The sequence below is a fragment of the Camelus dromedarius genome, chromosome 7 (assembly GCF_036321535.1).
Source record: "Camelus dromedarius isolate mCamDro1 chromosome 7, mCamDro1.pat, whole genome shotgun sequence".
Lineage (NCBI taxonomy): Eukaryota > Metazoa > Chordata > Mammalia > Artiodactyla > Camelidae > Camelus > Camelus dromedarius.
This window is the reverse complement of record NC_087442.1, coordinates 2,367,740-2,386,505: the sequence shown is the minus strand read 5'-3', so window position 1 is coordinate 2,386,505 and position 18,766 is coordinate 2,367,740. Positions and strand designations below refer to the sequence as shown.

The 18,766-nt window shown below is 53.0% G+C and overlaps 1 long non-coding RNA gene and 1 pseudogene across 4 annotated transcripts; one reads left to right on the top strand and one right to left on the bottom strand.

The window, feature by feature from the left end:
• The first annotated feature begins 1,406 nt into the window (after positions 1-1,406).
• On the top strand, positions 1,407-17,314 carry LOC116154117 (uncharacterized). Of its 4 annotated transcripts, none has more exons than XR_010381511.1 (4): positions 1,407-1,990; positions 3,199-5,956; positions 8,013-15,479; positions 16,388-17,314. It is a non-coding gene; the product is annotated as an uncharacterized LOC116154117 (long non-coding RNA). The 4 variants fall into 4 exon arrangements; XR_010381510.1 differs by having other exon boundaries at positions 16,355-17,314; XR_010381509.1 differs by lacking the exon at positions 16,388-17,314 and having other exon boundaries at positions 1,545-1,990; positions 8,013-8,088; positions 8,176-9,020.
• On the bottom strand, positions 15,779-15,877 carry LOC116154174 (U6 spliceosomal RNA; annotated as a pseudogene).
• Positions 17,315-18,766: the final 1,452 nt, after the last annotated feature.

The following is an 18,766-nucleotide window of genomic DNA, read 5'->3' as shown; positions in this document are numbered from 1 at the left end:
CTCACATATACTTGGACGCACATATGCATACTTACATGTGCACGTGCACACATGCACAGTGCACGTCCGTACGTGCACATACTCACATGCACACACACACACCCCAAGGACTCAACAGGGAGCGACGCTGTGCATATAAATGAGGCAGAGAAAGAGAATCAAGGACCACCTGCTAACCCCGTCCCCGCCCCACCAGTTCCTTGGTGACCGGAGGCTGTTTGGCCAGGAAATGACAGCTCAAGATCAGCAACAGAGAACTGATGGTGACCGGGGTGGGGTGTCCCCTACCCCCCAATTCACCCGGCCCGGGATCCCAGCACTCCCATGTCCCCAAGACCTGGCCTCGTCGACACCCTCACCCTCTCACCTCTGCTGGCCCCGCGTCCTGCTTGGGGACCTCCGGGCACAGCGTGCCGCCCCTCATCCAGACAGCCCCTCGCCCCTCCTGCTCCGCACACTCAGCCGTTGTGGAACAAGGACCTAGCTCCCTGCACCTCCCCCGCGGCACCAGCACAGGGGCTCCCCGCAAATCACGCCAACGGATCAGCCGAGGGGAGCAAGAGGCCGCGCATGGGTTTCCGCTCCAGGTCCTTCCGTTTCAGGGTAAAACCTTCTTCTGGTGCCATTTGAAGTTCTGCTTTATAAAACGATCCTTCGTGGTGAAAAAGAATATGAAAATGAATATACGCATGTTCGTGCATGACTGAAGCACTGTGCTGCACACCAGAACTTGACACAACGTTGTAAACTGGCTACACCTCAATAGAAACATCTTTTTGATAGATCCTGAAGGCAGGTGGTCTCTCCTGCAGGTTACAAGGAATAATAAGGATGGCACGCGACGACCCGTTGTAAACCCAGCTTAGGCTGTTAGTTTAAGACCATGACTTACTTCTGTTTATGTTTTGCAGAGTTTTCCGGTGTCTGACACAGTGACCAACAATGCTGTCTCTTGTGCTGTTCGTTGGTTCATAGTTTGTTTATTACTCGCTTCCTCCAGGCAGGCCCGCCAGGTTTTCTGGTTCTGAGGCCCTTGATGGACGGCCTGACACTGGGGAGCGTCTCTGGGAACTGATGGCCTCTTGTGTTTCAACCTTAAGAGCGGGAACTAGGGACCCAGTTCTGCCCATGAGGTGTGAGTGGAAGTCTGCTGGTGGGGCTTCCGGGAGATCTGTGCTTTCCTGATACAAAGGGCCAAAGCAGTTCACAGAAGCCTCTGTCTCCTTGCTTTCCCCGGTTGTCACTGGCTGGAACACATGCGTGATGCCCGGAGTTCTGCCGCCCTACTGAAACCATGAAGTGATGGACAGGTAGCAGGTGAAAAGCTCGCACTCTAAGGGTGGCAGAGGACTGGGCGCAGGCCATCGCTCCTCCAGATTCGCCGTCCACTCACCTCCGCTCGGCCCAGTGCCCCAGGCGCTGGCCTGTACGGGCAGCATCAGTGCTTTCTTATGCTCTGCCTTCCAGCTGGGTTCATTCGAAGAGGAAGCTGGGAGGCACCAGTGGGAGTGGGGGGAGGGAGGAAGGCCGGGCTCATTTCTTGCTCCTCCCTGGTCTTCTGAAGGCCACAGCTGCCTTCCGACCGCCTCCGACCGCTGCAGCCATGGCCACGGCTCCCTCCGCATTCTGCTGCCTGCCCCTCCCTCTGCCCATCAGGCTGGGGGTGGGAACGGCTGCCTGGGACGCTTCTCCGGCCCGTGTTGGCCTCCCTGAACCTTTCCTGTCCTTTGTACAGTAGCTCACCCTGTGTTTCTCTCCTCGCCCACCCAGCTGAGGACACCGTCCTTTTTTTTTGGCGGGACCCCGAGAGCAGCTTAGAAGGAGAGAGCTGGGCCCCTGCAGCGTTGTTGAGCCGCTGCACCGATCCTGGGCCACCTGCCTGCGGACCTCACACCACGAGGTGAATAAGCAAACCAGAAGCAGCTCTATCACTGGAGTGTGGTTTGCCCGCAGTTGCCACTGAATTCATTCCCAGCTGATTTACTAACAGGTGAGTAAGATGGAGTTTCTGTCTCCAGGGGGACGGCCCAACAGGGAGAGGAGACGTGTAGATATACTTGTCAGAAATACAGCTATTTTTATAATAGCCTCACTAGAGAGCTGGACAGCAGGCGCTGATGCCAGCGAGAGGACTGCCCAGAAGAGAGTGTCCCAACAGAGGGGCGCCGCAGGTTGGCAGTGCACGTGAGCACGCGTGGAGACGGAGCTGAGACGCGGGCGGCCTCCCCCTCAGCCTTCAGTAAAGTCTTGTCCCTTTAGGCCTGAGTCGGTGGCGCTGGGGAGCATTAGGGGAGGGTGGCAAGCGTGCTGGGGCAGCAGCAGGGTGGCACGGGCTGCAGTGAGAAGCCCTCCTAGGGTGACAAGCCCCAGCCCAGAGAGTTCTTAGAACAGGTGTGTCTTCTTTGGGAGCAGACAGACATGTGGGGAGGGGGTCAGACCAAAGGCCGCACTCCTGTGTTCACGAGGGGTCTGCACCGACCAGTTATTTGCCAAGTGAAGGAAATAACGGCCCGGGCTGGACAACCTGGGGGTATTCGGGTCCCTTAGGTAACAGGCGTGGCGGGCTATTTTACTGAAAAAAGGTCTCCCAAACGTATGTTAAAAAAAAGTCAAAACCTCTTGATGTTGAGCAACTTTTCATGTTCCTGTTGGCATCTGCATTTCCTCTCTTGGAAAAACATCTGTTCAGTTCTTCTGCCCTATTTTAAATGGGTTGTTTGCTTTTAAACTGAAGTACAGTTGGCTTACAATGTTGTACGAGTTTCTGATGTGCAGCATGGATGGACTTGGGGGCATCATACTGAGTGAAGTAAGTCAGACAGAGAAAGACAGATACTGTAAGATACCCCTTACATGTGGAATCTAAAATAATTCACAAACTAGCGAATATAGCAGAAAAGAAACCGGCTCACAGAGGGAGAGAAGGAACTCGTGGTACCAGCGGGGGGGGGGGGGGGCAAGGCGGGGGGGTAGTAAGAGGTGCAAACTCTCAGGTAAAATAAGCTGCACGGACGTGCTGCGCAGCACGGGGAACGTGGCCAGTGCTTTGTAACAGCTGTAAACGGAGTATAACCCTTACAAACTGTGAATCACTATCTTACATACCTGTAACATGTAACATTGCACATCAACTGTACTTCAGTTTTTAAAATATGGTATTGTAAAATGAACATAAATTAAGTTTAAAAAAATAAACAGGTATTTTCAAACAATCAAAACCCTTGGCTAAGACGTTCCTCAAAGAAAATGAATGGATTCGGCCATGGGAAGAGCCTTGAGTTGGCTGGAAGAAGGAGGGGGAAAAGGCTCTATGAAGTGTGAGAAAACTTCAGTTGTTCCTCCCAAATGGACAACTTCACTCAAGTTTAACGGTGAGTGTTTTCCCGCTGGTTTCCTCTCCTCTCTTCTAAGTGAAAACAGGATTTTAAATCTGTGAATGTCGACACAGAATCGAGGCCGCACAAGTTCATCCTGTACCAATAAACAGACTCAGCCCAGCCAAAGCTTTGGGAAATCAATCAATATCTTGTTTTTCTCAACTGAGGCTAGGAAAAGAGCACTCGTCCTTCAAATGTCAGTAACATCTGTGTTGCAACTCAGTCACTGGCATCCAACTCACCCCAGCGGCCCCACACGTTTCCGTCCCGAGAAGCAGCCAACACTTCCCCGCCCGCGACACCCCCACCCCAACGCCAAAGGCCTCTCCACCTGAAGGCACTTTGTTCTGAAGTGTCCTTCTATGAACGCGTCACTGGGCCTCAGACCACAGGGAAAGGGCAGGAGGGAAATGCTCCCCCTCCTTGTGGTCCAGCCGGTTCACTCCACGTCCAGGGTCCAGTGGACACTGTCCCGCCTCTTCCGAGCACCTCTTTGTGGCCGTGCTGCGGGGAACCACAGGGGACTAAGACACACACCCGCTCCCGCAGGGTTCATGGTCTAATCTCACAGCCCTGGCACCGATTACTAAGTGCTCAGGGAGCGGAGAGCGTGTAGGAGAGCAAGGAAGGGGAAGCCATCTCCTCCGGGGAGGATCCTGGTGGGACGGCTGAGCTGAGCCGGACGTGAAACGTGGCACCGCTCTCCCAGCCTCTGCTCCGGAAGCACACCTGCAATAAATACACGTTAACTCTGGGTTTTTGCTGCGCAAGATGCTACAGCACACAGCAAACTGGGCTGACCTCTGTCATAATAGCCCACGTCTGCTGGTAATTATGTGTTTCCTAATGCGATTCCACCGAGGGAGCTCATGACTGTGTGGTTTCTGCCCTCCCAACACCCGACACGGAATCCAGCCCGCAGAGGGCTCCCCGTAACCGGCTGATTGGTTGCTCGATTACATTTGGTATATACCCCATGCTAGTGATTCCAGGGCAATCTTCCTGACTTCCTAATTCACAAGGAAATAAATTACAGGGAAGGAGCTTTTAGTCCCTCCCAGCTTGATTTGCCAAGACCTGAGGGAAAGAAATCAGAAGAGACAGGCTGAGGGGACATAGCATTATGCATATTTTTGGGTGAACGTTTTTATTCAAGAGTCTGTGCTCACCAAAATAGTGCCGACTTCCACGCACCAGAAGACGAGTCAGAAGAAATGCAAGGGATTACGATGCAGTCTCTCCCAAAGCCTCGCTGCTCAAAGAGTGGTCCAGGGACCAGCGGCAGGCACGTCGCCTGGAGCTCGCTAGAACGCAGACTGGGGTCCCCAGAGACCTGCCTTATGAGAACCTGCAGGCTAACAGGTCCCTGGGGGATGTGGAGGAACACGTAAGTCTGAACGGCACTGTTTTCAAACCTTCCAATTACAGAGTCACTAGCTTATCTTCACAGAAAGGAGAAAGCAGCCATGGGAAGAGCAGACCCGCGCACGCCCAGGGCAGAGCCCCCGCCCTGCCATCATCCACAGGGGCACGCACAGCGCACCTCCCAGCAGCGTGCTGGGCTCTCCAGGAAGAGGGCCTCTGTGGTCAGCTCCTGGAAGGCATCCTTTCTTGAATTTGCTGTGTGGATGCTTTCCCAGCTCAGGAAAGGGACACCACAGGGTCAATCAATCAGTAATGCTGAGCCAAACGAACGCTCTGACGCAGCAGCCGCAGGTCATGACCAGACAGACGGCAGGAAGGGTGACCACCTGCCGGACATGTACAGGCAGACGCCCGTCCTCCAGCTTAGCTCAAACCATCAAGTGCCTACGGAGCAGTCATGTTTGATCCGGCAAACCTGCTCTGCGGCATTAGAGGAGCTTTTATTTCTGCAGCTACATTTTTGAGAGACGGCAGAGCAGGGCTGGGGGCTGCTGCAGGCCGGCAGGGGTTTGGCGGTACCTCCCCAGGTGTCCGCCCCCGGGTGGGGTGCAGGACCAGACAGAGATGAATATCTAGGAGAACTCTGAGGCCTGCCGGATGGTACACACTGGCGAGTGCAGGAGCCAATCTGTGCACCTGCATCTATTTAATATGGTTGAGACAATTCCATCAAAAGAGTGGGGAGCAGACAAGGCAGTGAGGGACTCGCGCTACCACAGAGTTCAAATCCAACATGTGGGACACAGTGCGTTTACTGCTCAAGCACAAGATCATAAAAATATTTCTAGCCTTACTTAAAAATTTTCAATATTTTAATTATACACGCACATATATTCTTATATCTTCTTTCTGTGAGTTTATGCAAAAATGCTTAAAACATCCAAAGGCAAGAATGGGAGGAGTGGGCAAGTCAGACTCTCAGAGCTGGAGATGATCTTCAGCATCGTCTGATGCTTTCTGGGTTGTCTCCCCCTGTTTGAGGAAACTGAAGTTCAGAGAAGATTATAACTTATTCCAGGTCCCATGAGGAGCGGCTGAGTCAGAACCGGAACTCAGAACTTGTGATCCAGAGACTGGACTGTGCCCACATCACACTGCCTTTAAAATTAAACACACTCACACACTTCCTTAATGACAGACCAAAGACGGTTCTGGTAAGTCAGATGACACACGCTAAAGATGACTAGCACGTATTTGGGGTGGGGGTGGTCACTAAGTAGAGAGAAGTCTCGCTCTTGCTACGTTCTCCCGGTTGGAGGGGGAAGTGCGGACTCTTCTACATTAGACATGCTTCTCTGGTTCCTTGGCAAGGATCTCATGTCTGACACCATTAATAAAGTATTTAGAGCTTTTTGAGAAAAGCTATGGAAACAGGAATATGTTAAGTAAACTAGCAGCATAAGCCGCAATGCAGTGTCCAGCACCCAAACGAGCGCCCAGAGCCCCTGGGCAGGAGATGGCAGGGCACCCCACAGGTTCCCTGTAAGATGCCAGCCTGAACGAACGGTCTGAGGCCATGCGTCTCAAGCTGTGGTTCAGGGAGCCCGTCAGCATCTTCTGGGACTTTTCAGAGATGCAAATGCCAGGACCCCACCCTCTGGATCAGACCAGCTGAGGGTGGGTGAGGCCCAGAGACCTGCATTTTTACACACACACCCCCCTGCCCCCACCAGTGCAGTCTCAAGTTCGAGCACCTCTGGCCTGATACAAATGAGGTTTCTGGCTTTCCGTGTAAGGCAGGTCTGAGGTAAACACTGCTCCCGTCAAACATTGGTTTACACTCCCCGTGGTTTGATCCTTGTCATTGGTACTTGTAATCAACCATTTTCATCCCCACGAAAGCCACAGGCTTCTCTCTGGTTAAGATGGTTGTTATGCTGGTCAGTGATTGAACTGTTACTGACAAAATCAAGCTGAAACCATTTTCAACCACGATTTACTAGCATCAGTGTTATGTGTTGAAAAACAGTTACATATACAACAAAAACAGTTATGAAATGTTGCCTTATTCCACAACAAGAGTTGAAAATTAAGGCTCTAATAATAAAAGACATTTGGGGGATTCTCAGTGTTCCCAAGTAGACAGGGAGTGGTTTAATGTGCCAGTCACTGGACGCGGCCCCAGGTTAGAGCCCTGTAGACCTGGGTCCACACCACCTGGGGGCTTGCTAGGAATGCCGAGTCTCGGGCCCCACCCCAGACCCAGGCGTCAGAATCTGCACTTTAACAGGATCCCCGGGAATCTGCATTCACATCGGAATTTGAGAAGCAGTGCGTTAAATGAGACTCGATAAATACTTGGTGGAGATGCTGGATTTCCTACTCTTTCGCCTTTTTTATGCAATGAAAAACCCACTGCTGTTAAAAGAGGTCTGTCACTGCCCACAACAATACTAAACAATTCTTACATGCTTTCACTAAGTATGGCCTTGGAGTGGGCCTTGGTTTTTTTTTTAGGGGGAACTCATTTTATCTTTCCTAAATAGACTGGTTTAAATTAAACTAACAACTGGCCACCTTTTCACAAAGGGGAAGGAAATTTTGAAAAGTCTCATGAAGAAAGAAGCCTGTACCAACTATCTTCAAGTTAAGGGAAATCTGAAATGTAGAAACCAGCAGAAAGAGAGGTTTTGAAAACGCAAGCAAGTAGGGGGGTTACTGGGGCCGTCTCCACGCAGAGCAGGGGGATGTTGACAAAAGCTGAGTGGGGGAGGAGGAAACCGGAGGCGCGCTCTGGGTGTCAGGTGGCCTCCATGCCATCTAGTGAAGTCGGGGATGAGATCACTTGCCCAGGAAACCGGAAGCAGCTGCTGCGGTTAACCCCGCAGACACCGCGGGACAGGGGTAGGGGTGGGGGCGCCCAGCCATGGGGCTGAGCCACCCAGAGCAGGGATCTGGGGAAGACCCTCGGCGTGGACGCGAGCTTCTCCCGGCGCTGCTCTGCTACCCAGAGATAAGAGCTGGGAAAGCTGACGGCTTTGCAAAAGATGAAAATCCATGTTTTATGTAGAAGGGACTCAAAGCAGCCCTGCTGAGCAGCCCAGCCTCCTCTGCTGGGAGGGTTGTTCCCTGCTCAGAGTAAACGCATCTGTGATATTCTCTTTAGTGAGAAAAATGCCCTTGCCATCTGCTGCATTATTGATGGCTGTCCTAGGGGCTGCCCTATTATTTTGATGCCTCTAATAGTTTCATCTTTTCACTTGCTTGCAGGTTGCTGGGTTTGCTTTTTGACACAAGTCTTCCAAGACGAGCCGTCTCCGTAGCACCTTGCTGGTGAATCAAAGGCGTGAGTAGCCCTGGTTTAAGAATAAAATGTATTGACTGCAAGAGTACAATATTATTCTCTGGCCTTATAAATAATGTTCCATTTCAGGTGCTTTTCTTACAGTCTGCCTTTCAGAACCAGTTTGGATCAACCACATGAGTTTCAGAGACAAGCTTCCCAAACACCAGGTGGGGGCAGAAAAGCCCCCTTTGCAGGCACTCTGTGCCCCGAATGTGCTGCTGTCACAGGTCTGTACGAGATCCCCAGCCCTGCCTACGGCTCTCAGGGCACCAGTTACAAAGAGCTGTGGCCAGGTAAAGAGCAGGAGGGCTGAGAGGCCATGGTGCGAGGAGCCAGGTGCACCCCAGAAATGGGCGCCTCCTCTTCCTTATAATGTGGCTGCTCAGACAACCATAACCATATCGGTGTAAACGTCACACACAACTGTAGCTTAAGTAGGCTGGGGCAAACAGGTTATTTTTTTACAGTTGCAAAGTTTTTACATTTATGTGAAATGATACAATGTTAACTCTAAAGAGACAGAGACAAGTGAAGGATGTACACTGTTACCCCTAAAGCAACCACAGGGGAAAAAAGCAAAAAAGACATAGCTCCAGAAGACAATAGATAAGTTAAAATGGAATTCTAAAAATCAACTCAAAAATAAGACAATCAGAAGACAAATAGCAAAAGGACAGATTTCCAGTCATCAATAATTACAATCAATGTAGAGAATGAGACTCTCCGAAGAAAGGCAGAGATATTCAGAGTGAATGTAAAAAAGGGAGACCCAGTGATATGCTGTCTACAAGCGACGCACTTTTAATGTAAATGCACAGAGGGGTGTGGGTAGAGCTCAGTGGTAGAGCGCGCCCTTAGCATGCACGGGGGTCCTGGGTCCAATCCCCAGCATCTCCATTAAATAAACAAAATAAATAAAGGAGATCAATCAAGTTGGGACCAGAGTTTGTTTTTTTTTAAAAATGTAAATACACAGATAAGCTGAAAGCAAAAGGATGGGGGAAGGCACACCATTTGTCACTACATTAACATCAGATCTAAGACACGTGAAGACAAGGTATCACTGGAAATAAAGAGGGACATTTCATAATAATGAAAGTGTCAATTTATCACGAGGTCCTAACAGTCATAAAAGTGTATGAGCTTAACAAAAGAGTTTTGAAGTATGTGCAGCAAGACTCAGCAGACAGCAGGGAGAGGCGGACTGGTGCATGTCCGCACAGAGGCACCGGGCTCCGCGTCAGCAGCCCCTGGGCATGTTCTGTACCCGTCGCCCACGGATCAAGAGAAAAACCCTTTCCACTCTTGTGATCAGGGATCCAGCCAATCAGAAGGAAGCTGTCTGCTCCCCACCCCTCGCTACTGTTACAGGAAGTAGAAACTTGCAGGTGGGTTTGTGGTGCTAAGTTTGGCTGTGAAAGGCTAACTGGGTTCAGCTGCTGGCGGGTCAAGCAGGTAGGCTGACACCTACTGCCCCCCGCACGGCAGTGGGTGCTCTAGAGGTGGTCCCCCTCGCTTAGAGGTGGGGGTCATCTCCTCCATCGGTGAGGTCACAGGGCACCTGACACCCAAACTCCTCGTGGTCCTTTCCCCCTTGGGAGCGACCCTCTCATCAGAGAATAGCAATGACCCTGAATTTGAAGAAGGATGAGGCTCAGCTCTTAATATACAGAAATTTTAAACCCAACACCCCCCGTCTCTGCGGAGGAAATTAGTCCAATACTAACTATAATTACTAAATTACAATTCCCCCAATTTTTTCTTATTGCAGAAAGGAAGATTCCATTCGCAGATTAAATTACTTTTCAGCAAAATTAAATACGTAACAAAAGCAAACGAAATCCGGCATCAGTGAGGTGTGCCTATCCTGTTCATCAGCAACCACGAGCTTTACACACTCTTATTTTAAAACAGCAACTGAACATTGAAAAGTATAAGCGGTTGAAGTGTTTCTGGTTAAATCACAGTGTAAGTGATTTAAGCTCAGCTCTGATTTCAAAAAACAAAACAGAACAGGGAAACAGGAAGTCATTATGAATGACAATAAGAACAGGTGCCATTTGTCCCCCGACTGATGGACGGAAGATGAAGGGGACTGGTGAGGTGAGTACTAATGTCACCACGCTTACATGTGAGGAACCGGGGGGCACAGCCCCAGAAACGAGGACAGATAAGGAATATCAATTCCACAGTCAGACTCAGACTGACTGGTGACATGTGGTCAAGAACTGCACACTTTTGGCTGGGTGTGCAATTGAATTATTTTTATGAGAAGACCACGTTGGAATTTATCCTAAGGAAAAAGGATGAAGATGTGTTTAAGTATTTAGCTATGAAGATATTTGCTGAAGCTTTATGAAACTGAAAAATATGAGGCTGTCTATAAATGTCCAGTGATGAGACAGGTTAAGAAATCACTCCCTCCCTCCCACAAACACACACACACCCCCCGACACAGCAGGAAACATGTTGAGAAGGTCTGTTTCTGAGCCTGAACGATGTTTGCCCTGGTTTGTTATGGGGAGGGGTAAACTGAGACACAAGACAGAGCATTACGTGCAGTCTAGTCCTAATAGTAAAATCTCGTCGGCAGACTTGCATGTGTAATTATACATGTAGAAGGATCCGGTCGTATAAACACCAAAATGCTATCCGTGACCACCTCTGGGTTTGGGGATTTGGGGTGACTTTTATTTTCCTGTTTTTACTTGCGTTTCCTGCACGAACACGAGGTACTGACAGAATAGAGAACACGCGTGAACAGTGGTAAGGCGGCCTGCCCAGGCCTTTTCTACTTTTACCCTCCTTAAGTTCTTTATTAAAGGCTTTACCCCAGTGAAATTCCCAGTGTTTGCAGGGCTCTTCATAAACGTGCTCTCTGCACTCGGTGCACGCCAGCCCGGTCACCCCGAGCGCGGCCAGGGCTCCCGGCCCGGGCGGCCGGCCGCCTGGCCTCGGTTAGCAGGCTGTGCGCCCTGGCCTCCCAGGCGCCGCGCCCGCCGCCGATGGCGCGGGTACTGTGTGACGTGACTGAGTCCCCCAGAGGGCACGTCCAGGTCCTGACCGCCGGCACCTGTGACGGCGCCTTGTGTGGAAGTGGAGCGGCTGCAGATGGAACTAGCTGCGAGGAGGCCACACCGGAGCAGGGCGGGCCCTTGAGCCGGCGTGACTGGCGCGCTCATAAGGAGAGAGAGCGGCGGGAAGGGGCCCCGCAGCCGGGAGCCGCAGGCGGGGTTCTCCACGGGGACCCTTGGAGGCAGGGCGGCCCTGCTCACACCCTGACCTACGGCTCCCCGCCTCGTCACCCGAGCGGGCCCACTGACGCAGCGCAGCGGGAGGACACGCCCGGGGCTTCCCTGCCGCTACCGCGGCCGCCTGCTGCGGCCCTCGCCCCTCGACTCGCGGCGCTCGGGGGCTGGGCCGCGCCACCCCCTCTCCTGCGAGGCCTGAGCACCACAGCAGCCTCGACGAGGCCTTGGGGACAGTTCTCAGAGCATCAGTGTCGTCCCGGGTAACCTGGACTGAGAGCACTGGCTTGCGGTCCTCTCTGAGATTTCTGGAAGCCTCTTGCCAGGAGCGGGAGTGGGGCAGGTAGCGGTGGTGGTGGTAGCGCCACGTCCCAGCAGGAATCACAGTTCACCCGGACGGACAGCATTAACACAGAAGCTTTGCTGAAACTACTACTGAGAGGGGTGGCCGGGGTGAAGGGGACAAACGAGGGACGCGAGACATCTGGAGACCAGCAGCAGGGGGCCGTTCCGCCCCGGAGCCGGTGGAGCGGGCGTGCCTGAGGGCATGGCTGTGGGCCCGTCTCTGAGGACAGTCCGCGCTGCACCTGGTCTCGGCACCTCCGGTCCGCGGCCGGTCTGACCATCTTCCAAAGCAAACGAGAGCGTGACTCCCGAGCTCCCGGGGTGCCCCACGCCTGGAGCAGCAGGCACCCCAGGGCTGCACAGACTTCTAAGAAATCCAGTCCTATAAACTTTCAGCATTCAGGTCACCCGCGGCACCTTTGCTCAGCCAGACTGTCCCCTGCAGGCCACCGGCCAACGTGGTGTCCAGGTGGCGCATGTGGGTCACACCACTGTGCAGAGGGTGGCGGACCTCAGTCCGAGGCTGGCCCTGCAGCTCCTGACAAGGCTCACAGGTCATCGCGCCTTAAGTGCTGCTTCATACCCCGTGTCCTTATGCTGCTGTGTATAATAGTAATGATGGTGGTGATAAGACCTCCACGGCTCCCAGGAAGGAGGGAGGAAGGGGCCGTGAGCGTCCTTCCTCCAGGCAGGGCTTGTTGCACGTCTCACGGCGAAGTCCTGAGTAAACGCAACCCGAGCTCAAACACGGCCTTGAACACTATGTACTTACCAGGCTGAAATCCAGGTGGCCGCAAGGGGCGACAACAGCCTGCTGGCTGAGATGTCTCTCCTGGAGCCGTCTGGACACGGGGGGGACTGTGCTTCAGGGTCACTGCATGGGGCCTGTGGCTCCTCCGTCCCCACAGTGTCATCTGGTCTCTGCTGCAGGAACACAGGGAGACCAAAACAGGACTCAGGAAGGCACTCTGTCTTCAAAGAGAGGACCCAGAAGTTGCCGGTGGCACATCTGCTCGCATGACATCAGCCCTGTGACCACGCCTGGGCACACGGGAGCCTGGGAGACGAGGTTGTGTGTCCAGCGACAACTCAGGGGTTCTGTCTGTAAACACCTGGTTTTTATGTATCTTATAACGTATGCGAGATGTCAGCACAGCCATGCACGTGTAATTCACAGACACACTGACACACTTATTTAGGGTGACAGCTAAGCCCGGTGTAACCAACGGGAACATGTGATCACAAGGGTCGCAGAGGGAGGCGCTGCTTTGGGACAGGTCCCTGGCGCTCTCCTTACTTGCGGCAAGTGATGACAAATCCCTCCTTCTCCTCCCCAGGGAAAAGGGGCTTCTGCAGACGTCAGCCCTGGGTATAAGGGCTAAGCCACTCAGCATGGCCTCGGGTTTGGCCACACGAACTTCCCCCACTTGTCTAGATGCCCTACCGACCGGCCAGCCATGCTCCGACATTTGGGGTGCTCACGCCAAAGCCCCTCTTCCTCTTCCTCCCTGTGATTGGACAGGCTGGAGCGCCACACCCCCGAGGGGCCCTCTGCATGAACCTCTACAATAAACCTGCCGGGATGCGGCGGACGGTGGCCCTGTGTCTCGGGCTGCAGGGCTCCTCCCGTTTGTCGACGTCTGACCCCGCGAGCCTGTGACCGCGGTATCCCACGTGCCAAGGGAACTCTGCACGTGTGGTCGAGTCAAGGCTCTTGAGATGGGGGGATTCTCCTGGGTCACCCAGGCGGGTCCTGTGTCACCACGAGGGTCCTCAGACGGGAAGGAGGGAGTTGGAGGAGGAAGCGGGCTGATACACAGCAGCAGCTGCGATCCAAGGAGTTGGGGGTCTCCCCTGAGCCTCCAGGAGGAACACAGCCTGCCGACCCCATGATTTTAACTCACAGAAGCCTGTTTGGTGTCTGACCTCCTGAGAAAATGTGCATTGTTTCAAGCCACCAAGTTTAGGACAATCTGCCAGCCCAGCGTCAGGAAACCCACGCGACGTCCTTCTCTGGGAGCTCACAAGCCCGCAGGACATAGGCAGGAGCCGAGCCTCTGTGCGCAGTGTATACAGCAGATGCTCAGTGAGCGTTTGTGGAAAGCAAACAATGGGGGTGGGGGGCAGGGAGGGCAGTAGCTTCCGGCTCAGAAGGACCAGGATTTGAACCCCTGCTCTGACGCTACTTCATGCATGCAACAGCTCTGAGCACACTTCTCAGCTCAGGACTCAGCAGCTGCACCTGCGACGTAGCAAATGACACCTTCTTTCTGGTGCCTGCGACGATTAAACAACAGAGGCCTTATGGGGCGTCTGTATTTTGGGCAATAACCAAGGAAAACAGGCCGTGAGCACGACGACCTCAGACGCTGTCCCCCGCCCACTCTGCTTCCCAGCTCCACATCCTCCCTCCCGGCTACGCCCCCTTCACCCCAGAAACCCCGTTCTTGACAGTGAACTCGCCTACAGACCTGGCCTCTTCCCCAGGTGCTCCCACACTCCAGGGCTTGGCAAAACCGGCCTCCCCTGCAGACACCGCTGGGCTGCTGGCCGAGGTGGGGATGCCCGCTCTCCCACGGACCTTAGTCCACGGTCTGTAACGTCCACCCAAGCTGGGCGGCTTCAAACAACAGGAGCTTATTCTCAGTTCTAGAGGCTAGAAGTTGGAACCCAGGGACCGTGAGCACCAGGCTCGCTCTGGCGGCCCTAGGGGAGGAGGCTTCCCGCCCCCGGAAGCCCCCGGGGGCTCCGGCCATCCTCGCATCCCCTGGCCTGGAGCTGAGCACTCAACCTCTGCCTCCATCGCTCCGAGGCCCCGTCCTGTCATACTGGATTCAGGGCCAGCTAGACTCCGGGTGACCTCCGCTTGACTACTCACAGCTGTGATGACCCACTTTCCAAATAGGGCTGTGCTCTGAGGTCCTGAAAAGGACATGATCTGGGGGACACGATCCAATCCAGCGCGCCCTCGCTGCCACAGCCACTTGCTGTTCTCTGAGTCACTGACTTCATTCCTTGGGACCTGGGGACCCGGCATCTCGTCTGCCTCCACATCCCAAACCTACCATCAGCCTTTGTCCTCCACAAGCATGACCCGTCCGGACCTTGGCCTCTCCATCCCCTGACCTGCAGGGCCCTGGTGACTCGCTCGACACCAATGCAGTCACCTAATCCCAAGGCCACGCTGTGACTTCGTCATCATCTGCAGATGCTGGCCTCTGAAACCACACATTCATAGAGCCTCCTGTGTGACCAGGGGTGCTTCTCCTCCAGACTGTGTGTCCAGGAACAAACGTGCAGGTGCCTGGGCCACGTCAGTGGGCAAGCGAAGATCCCCGCACCGCAGAGATGACACCGAGTCCTCATGGCATTCTGCACGGTTCTTCCTCCCGAGAGCACAGGAGGTGCCTGTCCCCTGCCGGCCTCCCCTCTGCTGCCTGCCTGCCCTGCTGGGGCTCTGAGACCCCATCAGCTACCAATATGCTCACCTGCCTTGTCCCAGTGTCCTTCTGTCCCACCTGGAAGAACCCAGGTGGTAGCACAGAGGAACCGTCCCACCCCCCTGCAGACCGTGTGAAATCCATCCAGACCCCAAGGAGGCTCTCAGCACTGAAAGGAGCTGTGCTTACTTCTAACCAGCTCCGCCCTCACTGCACGGGCGGGTGGCCTCTGCTCCTCCAGGAAACACTGAAACTGCTCGAAGGCAGCACCCCAGCCCGCCACCGCCTGTGGTCCCTGGCCTTCCTCTGCAGGGCGCCCTCCAGGGATGACCTGTCCAGCCTCCGCAGGACTCTTCAGGTGATCTCCCACACTTTGTCCTCCTTTTTCTATGTCACTCTTTCTGCTGGAGGCTTCTGTCAGCATTTACATTTGTGTCTCTCTCACTTAGAAAGCAAAAGAAGACCCCTCCAGACCACGTTCTTCTCCAGCCCCTTCCTCCCCTCCTTGTCCACACTTGCGGGGTCTCCTTGGCACCTACCGAACCTCTTCCCAGGTCTGCATGGCCCCACATCACTGTGTCCTGCGGACATGAGCTGGTCTTTGTCTCTGCTGACTCTCCTTCCTGGAACACACCTCTCTGGATTTCTATTTTTTCCTTTAACGTGGAATACATCACGAATTTGCATGTCATCCTCGCTCAGGGGCCATGCTAACCTCTGTGTCATTCAAATTTAGTGTCTCTGCTGCCAAAGGGGGTCCCTCCCTGGGTTTCTTAACCACACAACGTCTTCCTGTGTTCGGACCTTGCTTCCCAGTGCCCTCTGTAGCCTCCTTCCCTCCCTGCTCCCCCAGGGTCACCGAGGCACACTCATTTCCCACCACGACGCCCCACCCCGCAACTCTGCTGGGCCCGTCCTCCGACGGCCCGGGCCAGCGCTGGCAGTGTCTCCCTGCCTGACTCACCAACAAGCTTCCACATCAAATGGTGGGTCTCTCAGCTGATCATGAATCTTCCACTTCCTTTCCCAGTGACTGATACAGGAACAGGCCCACAGGAACAGCTCTGGGCTGTTCCCACCAAGTGAGATTCCGACCATGTGCTCGCTGCTGGCTGTGGGCTGAGTCCCAGAATGGGGACAGCAGCGGGGGTTAATGACCCCAGGGCAAATCTGACCAGCTAGAGAAGGGAGACAGAAAGCTAAAAGACACTTTTCCTTTTCTTTTCCCAAAAGACTGTTCTTGCAGAACATGTTGGCTCTCCACAGGCCTGCCTGGAGGACAGCACCAGGCAGCTGAATGCGCTTCCGCGGACAGCTGCAGCCACGCGGATGAGGCGTCGTCTCTGTTTCCTCCTCCTCCTCTTCCCCTCACTCTTGCTGGGATGACACTTGCCAATGAAGTCTTAGCAAGTAAGCTAAGTCACGCCCCCCCCCCCACAGAAGTAGTGTCATCCTGCTATCAGAACGATGACACGCACGCTTCACACCCACTGGGATAACTAGAATCAGAAAGGCAGACAACGGCAAGGTTGGTGAGCACGTGGGGGAACCAGAACCCTCACACGCTACTGGTAGGAACACAAAGTGGAACAGCTGCTTTGGAAAAGAGTCCAGCAGATCCATAATGACAGAGTTACCACGTGACGGGCAGGTCCACTCCTGGCAGCTCCACCCAAGAGACGTGAAAACACGTGCCCACACAGACACTCACACACCAGGTGTTTGTAGAAACATTATTCATCATAGCTAAACAGGGAAAACAACGCACTGGTCCATCAGCTGGTGAACAGGTAAACAGAACGTGACTGTCTCCACACAATGGGTCGTTACTTGACCAGGAAGAAGTACTGACACGCGATACAGATGAGCCCTGAAAACATGACGCTAAGGGACAGAAGCTGGACACAAAGGACCACAGGTTATATACTCCCGTTCATGCAGAACTCCAGAACCATAACCAGACTGCACAGGGAAACTGCGCAGCCAGAAAGGGGATCATGGTTGCCTAGGGCTGGGGAGTGGAGGCCGGGAGGGTGGACTGGGGGTGGGCAAGGAGGGTGACAGCTGAGGCACACAGTGTCTTTCTGGATCAATGAAAATGTTCTAAAACTGACTGTGGTGTTGGTTGCACAACTTTGTGGATATAATACTAAAGACTATTGAACTGTACACTTTAAATGAGTAAATTTCACGGCTTGTGAATTTTATCTCAATGAAGCTGTTAAAGTAGGATGATATGGAGGAGGGTGTAGCTCAGGGGTAGAGTGCGTGCTATATATAACGCCCAAGGTCCTGGGTTCAATCCCCAGTACCTCCCTTAAAAATAAATAAATAAACCTAATTACCTCTCCCCTAAAAAAACAAACAAACAAAAAAGCAAAGAGAAAAAAAAAAAAAGGATGGCACAGTCTTTGCTGATTGACTTTGAAAAACATTCCTGCTCTCCAAAGGACCAGCTCTACTACACGCCAAGTACACTCCTATTTGCATTTTTTAAAAACACGCATATACATGATATGGAAAGTATCTGGAAATACACACCCCAGAAAGTTACACTAAGTGTCCCTAGGTGGGGGGATGGGACCTTTTAAAATATATTTTTCCATATTTTCTGAATGTTTTACAAGGAGCATGTGATGTTTTTCTATTAACAAATAATATAACCATCTACCCTATTTTAAAAAATATTATAAAGTTATTAACGTTATAATAAAAAGGATAGTAGGAACACAGACTAAGGCAGTAGATTGCTCACATGACATCTCAAAAGTCCTTAGAACACGCACCACCCACACCACGGTCCCAGGATTCACCTGTGTCTAAAAGAGCTAGTGAGTACTGTTACGTCAGTGAGTGACTGGGGAGAAGTCACGGCACTGGGTTTAGTTGGTAAACAACAGTAAACACTCCTTGTGCAATAGCACATCCATAATGATTAATACAGAGCAGGACACTTAAGAACTAAATGGTACCCTCATGAGCACACTTCCCCAGACACTTAGCTCAGAGTGACCAACTGGGGCTGCAGAGCATAGATCTCGTTATGTTCAACAGAGAGCCCACGTTGACTAGGGAAACTACATCAATAAAAGCCTCGCTGGAGATAATGGAATTTCAAACTCTCAAAACATTTGAACATGGTTTCAGTTACGGAAGCTGCGTTCTCCAAGAGAGCAAATTCAAATTCTTCCACGTCATTCCCCTGGACTGACTTCATTCATGGGACCAGACTCCAAAGGCACCTAGGCAAACCACACACACCTGGGGAGGCAGTGACAAACGCTACCTGAGACTGGGGCCACGCTGACAGCCCTCGGCAGGGACCCAGCAGAACACAGCCCACAGGCAGCCCTCCCACAGGTCCACAGGGCCTCTGCGTGGCCCGGGAGGCCCCTGGTTCATAAAGTCTCAGCGTGGATACAAGAGGGATGGAGAGTCAGAGGCTGCCTGTACCAACATGGACTCAGGCAGAGGAAAAGGGTAATTGAGTGAGCAGACCTCAACACGCCAGTTAGCGAACGGACTGACAGCTCTCTTCCACATTGCAGACAGACAGCACAGGAGCCCACAAAGTCCTTTTATAAGGTATGCACTTGGACATAAGGGGTATTAGAACCGAAGGGTGCTGGGTCTGCATAGCTGGGC